We start from the raw sequence: 6,258 nt of genomic DNA, 5'->3' as shown, positions 1-6,258 counted from the left end.
AAATATTGAGATAAAAATTAATTAGGCGTTGTGTGTTCAGACATATTAAATTTAATTTAACAACTAAACTCTATCATTAAAAGGTGTAACGTTAAACCACCTCTTATCATCACACGTAACCAACCGAGACGTTCTCAAATGCACGACACAGGACGCATTTGTACAATTGGCCCGTGTGTTGAAAGCGTGGTTAGCTTAACAACACATCAACATAACGATATGATCCGAATAATTAAAAGCTTAGAAAATGAAATATAAAACAACATAGATATGAAACAATCCAATACGATGCCAAGATCAGAAAACACAATTGCATTTGTAAATTTTATTCAGAAGATTGAATTTCAAAGAGCATCATAATCAGCTCATCAAACAAATAACACTTTGAACAACCGAACAAAATTCGAAATACTTGAAATGTGTTTTGATGATATTGGCAGCTTGCGGCATCGTTGCAATTTCAACAATAAAGGCACATGGATCAAAACCTCGGGTACATACCGTTATTGTAATAGCTCGCACCTGATTGTACTTCGACGGGCATGATGACGCCTCTTCATTATTTTGTATCACATCATTTGTATCTGTATACAACGATTGACCTGGTCAAATTGTAAGTTAATAGTACAATATTCAGTTTTTATATTGTAATATACACCGGCGTTTCTAAATTAAACTCCTATACTGTTATATCATTCGTGTTTATATTTGGATTACTCATACTTGGTTAATTTTAATACGTATACACATTTCCTTTACTGTCCACTTTAAGGGAAGCAGGCGTTTAATGCCACTCCAATAACCCAGGTGGAGTTTTAAATTGTCTAGGAAGGATGTTGCGTAATCTGTGCTGTATCATTCAAGTGAGGTGGCAGTATAAATGATACCGTTAAAAGCATGGTCCCACTACAAACAGATTACAATACATATCTTGCACACACGCAGACAAAAAACACACAGGGGGATATTAGCCAGGTGGCATAAGACTAGCACTTAATTCCTGGTAAAGCAGCAACTCGACCTACTCAATAATTGTATTGATTAATGCATATGCTAATTGTATTTCTATGTACTGTAAGGTGCTTAAATGTGGCTTATTCTAGCTAGATAGGGCGCTATGTCAAATCTTGTATATTATTTTAGTAATTATTTAACGTCATTATCATGAACAATTGTATATTCATGGAAAACGTTCATTTGTTGTACAATTTTATTTTTTATTTTTAACGGTCTATCAGCACAAAGGAGGTCATAAAGGCCAATAAAAGTAGATAAAACATGTTTACCCTAAGGTCATGTGTTTTAAAGCTTGGTTAAAGCATAGAAAATGGAATATGAAACAACGTCTGTTGTAAAACATTACAAACACAACATCATTCGAAATTTTATTTAAAATTTAATCAGAACATTGCATTTCAAAAATCATCAGTATCGACTCATCAAGCAAACAAATCGTTGAACAACCGAAGCCAGGTCGAAGTACTTAATGCATTAGCAGCTGTCGGTATTGTCGAAAGTTACTTACAAAAAAGGCCGGCTATTTACCGTAATTTTTGAATCTCCTACCCGCTTACAGCAACCTTAAAAGTGGACTAAAAGAAAGCCACATGCAAAATACCATTAGCTATGACTATAAATCATTCAAAAGAACCTGTTGAAAATTTAAACACATTTGACCCCTGTTACGTTCAAAGTCGAACAAGGTTATTACGTTGAACAAACAGGATAGCCCTTCATCTAAACATGCAACTTGCCAAATGTCACTACCCTAGTTCCAACGTGCAGGGCCTAATGGTTATTCAGAAGAAGTGGTTTAAAGATTTTAATCATATCTGACCCCGGTGACCTTGAGTATAAGTCAAGTTCATTAATTTTAACAGACTTGGTAGCCCTTCAGGCCAGCATGTTTCTAACCATATATCATCACCCTGGTCATTTTGGTTATTCATAAGTTATTCGAATATATGTTTTTTTAAACATTTGACTCCTGTGAGTTAGATTACACGTCATTCATTTTGACAGGTTTGGTATCCCTTTCTGCCTGCAGTTACTGCCCAAAGTATGATTACTCAGAAAACAATCATTTAAATATTTTAAACATAATGCCACCATTCATTTATACAAACAATGTAGCCCTTTATACAGGTATGCTACTGGCCAAATATCGACATTCTTGACCTAATGGTTATTCAGAAGTCGATTCAAGATTTTAACCATATTGAATCTCTGTGACCTTGAATATAAATTAAGATCATTCATTTCAACAAACTGTGTAGCCCCTAATGTCTGCATGTTTCTTGCCAAATAGTATCACCCTGGACATTTTGGTTATTAAGAAGTTGCTTTAACTTATTTTTTAATATTTGACCCCTGTTGCCTGGAATATACGTCAAGGTCATTCATATTGACATATTTTATTACCCTTTCTGCCAGCATGATACTGTATAGATACAGTCTACCATTCCACAAGACAAAGACTTATGTGACTACCGAGCATTATTGTATTCATTAATTCATTAACAATAACAAGGCTTAGATATATAGTCTTGCGAAGTTTGAATGTTAACGACTCAGGAATAAAACAAGTCGAACATGTTCTTTTTGTTTTACACCAAAGGTATCTCTTATCTCCAGACAATAACGCTTCGATCAGTTATTATTTTTAAACTATTCAAATAGTTGTAACAGCGCCGTCCGCGTTCCGGTAGACAAGGCAAGTTAGTGATTATAACTACTCTGTCATATACAAAACCTACGTGGATTTACATGCAGCATAATTGTAAGTACCTTATATGTATATTTTAAATAACAGTTGCTTATTTAGTGTGAAATTACATTCCCCCCTTTTCGTATTTCATGCATTTCAAAATAATGTTAATATTTATATCTATGCTCATTCATAAAACGACAGCTGCACGTTTCATTATATATTGAAAACTTGAGAGTCAGGTAAAAATATGCAGTGAATATCGGATCCATACACTTTTTGGCCTATTTGGCCCAACCTATATGCTCAATAGATCATTATCTTCATTAAATGACTACAACAGGTTCGGTAAACATATCTAATTTGCACTAAAGGAAAATATCCGTAAAACTACCATGGGTTCCGGGCCTTTACTGCTAGAGAGAACAGCCTTGGTTTATACACTGATGGTCCCTTTCTGACGTTAGGATATTCTTTTTTTCAAATTAGGTTAAAGTCCTGGCGGGTTACACCTGCAGGTTCGGGGAAATGAGGCGTGCTGTTTCCCTCTGCATGTTAATATGCGAGTTTAATCATGTGAAACTATTAAAACATCGCTTTTTACACACCACCATCGGATGTAGGGCTTATCATAATTCTTCTTAGCGCCTTTTATCAAAAGTTTGGGGGGGGGGTATTTTTCATATACCAGTAGTAGGTTCCGCATTGTCCTTAGAATTGAATGGAACTGATAGTAAAAAACTATGATTGCCTAAAGGCATCTATATTAAACTAAATTGTTAGGTAATGCTATTGATCACGAAGAATTTGAGAGATATCTTAAATATTTTAGATGTAGGTGATCATGATCGGTAGTTGTGCATATTGGACTTTAGGACTGATTAATCAAAGATGGCCGACAAGTGGCCATCTTCAATTTGAGAGTTAGATATTGTAAGTGCTATTTCTCATGAAGGCTTGCTGATATTTGACATATTTCCCCATGGTGCATATTGGATATAGGGATTGATTGCATAACCAATATAGCCGACAGGCGAAAATGCTGAATTTTGAAAGTTAAAGGTTGTTGGCTTTTTTCACAAAACACTACTTGACAGATCCTTCTTCAATTTCATTATTTTATTTTATTTGGCCCATAGTTGCGCATTTGTCATTTTAAGGTTTTTCAGAAATAAAAAGAATAGGATAACGTCTTATCAATCGCTGGGGTAATAACGTCACTCAAATTTGTGTAATGTAAGCGTGTTCATGCCCTGCAGGCTGAATTTAAGTGCATTTTTCTTTGTGCGATATCTTGAATCTAATGCCAACTGTTAGTGCTATATAACTGAATTATACGCAGCAGACACCAAGCACGGTAAACATTCCTGCAGGTTGGAGGTTGAGAAAAGAAGACACATGTAGTTGGCCGTTGAATAATTTAAGACTGGCAATGTTGAAACCCTCCGTAGAGTCGGATTTTGTGTTTGTGCCCACCACTTGTAGACACAAAGGTGACCATTTGAATATGCGGTACACATAACAATATTTGGGATCTTTATATTTCTTTTTACTTCTTCAAAGATTTTTTGTTTCGCTTACCTTGATTTCAAAGCAATATATACTATACTGCCAATATTTCAAAATATTGGCTAGCAGGTATTTTTTTCAGCCCGGTCACCTGTTTAATGTTCAGTATTTAGGGTGATGGTAACAACTTGTTCAACCGTTGTCAATATAATGTGACCAGGCGGAATGGTGTGCTAGGAAGCCTGCGGCACGGTATTGCAGTGGGTTTTATCAAGATTCCCAAAACGAAGCAAGGGACTTTAAATGTGAAAATCCGTTTCTACATCTTTTTTTAATTTTCTCGTATCAACCACACGGTTTCCCACACATTGAAATGAAAGTTCGGGGTCTTATGTATCGACTCCGAACAGTTATCAAACATGGGTCCTATGGTCCATGATTAACAGACATATTTGGCCTTAACGTTTTCTCGATTTTTAAGATTATAATGAAAGTTCGTGAAAAACTTAATACCACTTTGTCATTCATATATCAAAAGATACCAAAAAATGTGTTTTTTGTTTATAAAACCCAGTTTATATTGTTTTGTAGTGTTGAAAGGTCAAACAATATTATATGTTAGTCATGACCAAACAACACCGTTACAATAGACTTTTGCAAAACCAAGAATATATCAAACTAAAGATGAATAGGTGTAAAAGATGTGAAAATACACCAACAGCAATTTAATTCACTGTAAAATATATCACTGCATGGCAAAGATAAATTAAATGTTATTAATCACATGTTAATAGCACTGAAACTGTACCGAAAAAAAACCCGTCATAATAATGACGTTATATTGTTCAACACATGCATGACAATAAGCTTACAGATAGGAAATTAATTTTATAAAAAAAAAACACACAATGAACATCATACGATGGTTGGCTCCATGATCTCCCTTTGATCCATTGTTTTCACCTGTTGCCCATATAAGTTGGTTTAGTGTTCTATACAAAGCTAAGCTGATGTAGGGACTTCCCTGCATGTGTTAAATCTGTGCAAGTATATATGTTACTTTTTCGACTCTTTCGCCCTAAATATTTATTTTTATTTTACCCTGGCTCTTAAAATATGTTTAAGCTCAAAACAAAATGTATAAACGTCAAGGGTTGTAAATAAAAAAGAATTGATCCATTTGAATATATAAATAAAAAAAAAATATACATATATACAGTTAATGGTGTGATTGTAACTGAAGTTCGTCTCGTTTAATGGTTCATATTTAAAGAAAGACAACTCATTATCATGGACAATTAAGCTCATTATCTGAGTTGAAAAGGTATAGACGACCGACACAAACTGCAGTGTATACCGTGTTTAACCTCATGAATGTCTACACTGACTTGTACATACCTAGTGCTTCTTTCTAACTTGCATGCATAGCAAGGGGCCTTAAGAGGGTTCCTTTTAAGACTTGTCTTAGTGTACTGAGGCGCTTCCCTACCATTGTATCTATGGACTCTTTTACTATGGTATTTACTTATGTATGATTATATTCTCTTCTCCTTTTTAGCTCACCTGTCTCAAATAGTCATGTGAGCGTATGCCGTGGTGCGGGATCCACCCGGCGTCAACTTTTTACTTTAAACCACTTTTCCTCAGTAACCGTGAGGCCTAGTGTGATGGTATGTAGCCAGTAGTATGCTGGAATGAAGGACTGCCAAATATGTTAAAATAGTTTAACAACTTTTTTCAGAATATTCAAAAGACCAAATCTGATGATATTCAAGAAATAACATGCTGAGTTCAAAGAATACTAAGTTTGTTTAAATCGATTGCCTTGAAATATATTCAGTGTCACAGGGTTCAGTTATCAAAGACAAAACACCATTGAAACAACTTCTATTTGATAAAACGAAAGGCCCAGGATGATGACATTTGGCCAGTAACATGCTTGCATGAAGGGCAACCAAGTTTGTTCAAATAAACTTCCTTGACCTATATCCGAGGTCACAGAAGGGGTCAAAAAAGTTTAGAACCTTTAACAACTTCTTCAT

General features: G+C 34.9%; 1 protein-coding gene across 4 annotated transcripts in view; it reads left to right on the top strand.

Annotated features, from left to right (window-relative positions):
* Positions 1-6,258, top strand: part of LOC110459471 — a 99,529-nt gene that overhangs the window by 13,823 nt on the left and 79,448 nt on the right. The window contains exon 1 of one of the 4 annotated variants that reach the window (XM_021511751.1): positions 2,689-2,779. The exons of the other annotated variants lie outside the window; for them this stretch is intronic. The gene's annotated coding sequence lies outside the window, so the exon portion shown is untranslated. Of the gene's footprint in view, positions 1-2,688; positions 2,780-6,258 lie in introns of those variants that run through there. 4 annotated transcript variants of the gene reach the window in all.

This window comes from Mizuhopecten yessoensis, unplaced genomic scaffold (assembly GCF_002113885.1).
Source record: "Mizuhopecten yessoensis strain PY_sf001 unplaced genomic scaffold, ASM211388v2 scaffold10083, whole genome shotgun sequence".
NCBI classification, from domain to species: Eukaryota; Metazoa; Mollusca; class Bivalvia; order Pectinida; family Pectinidae; genus Mizuhopecten; species Mizuhopecten yessoensis.
The sequence above is the reverse complement of the archived record's forward strand: the minus strand, read 5'-3'. Positions and strand labels throughout refer to the sequence as shown.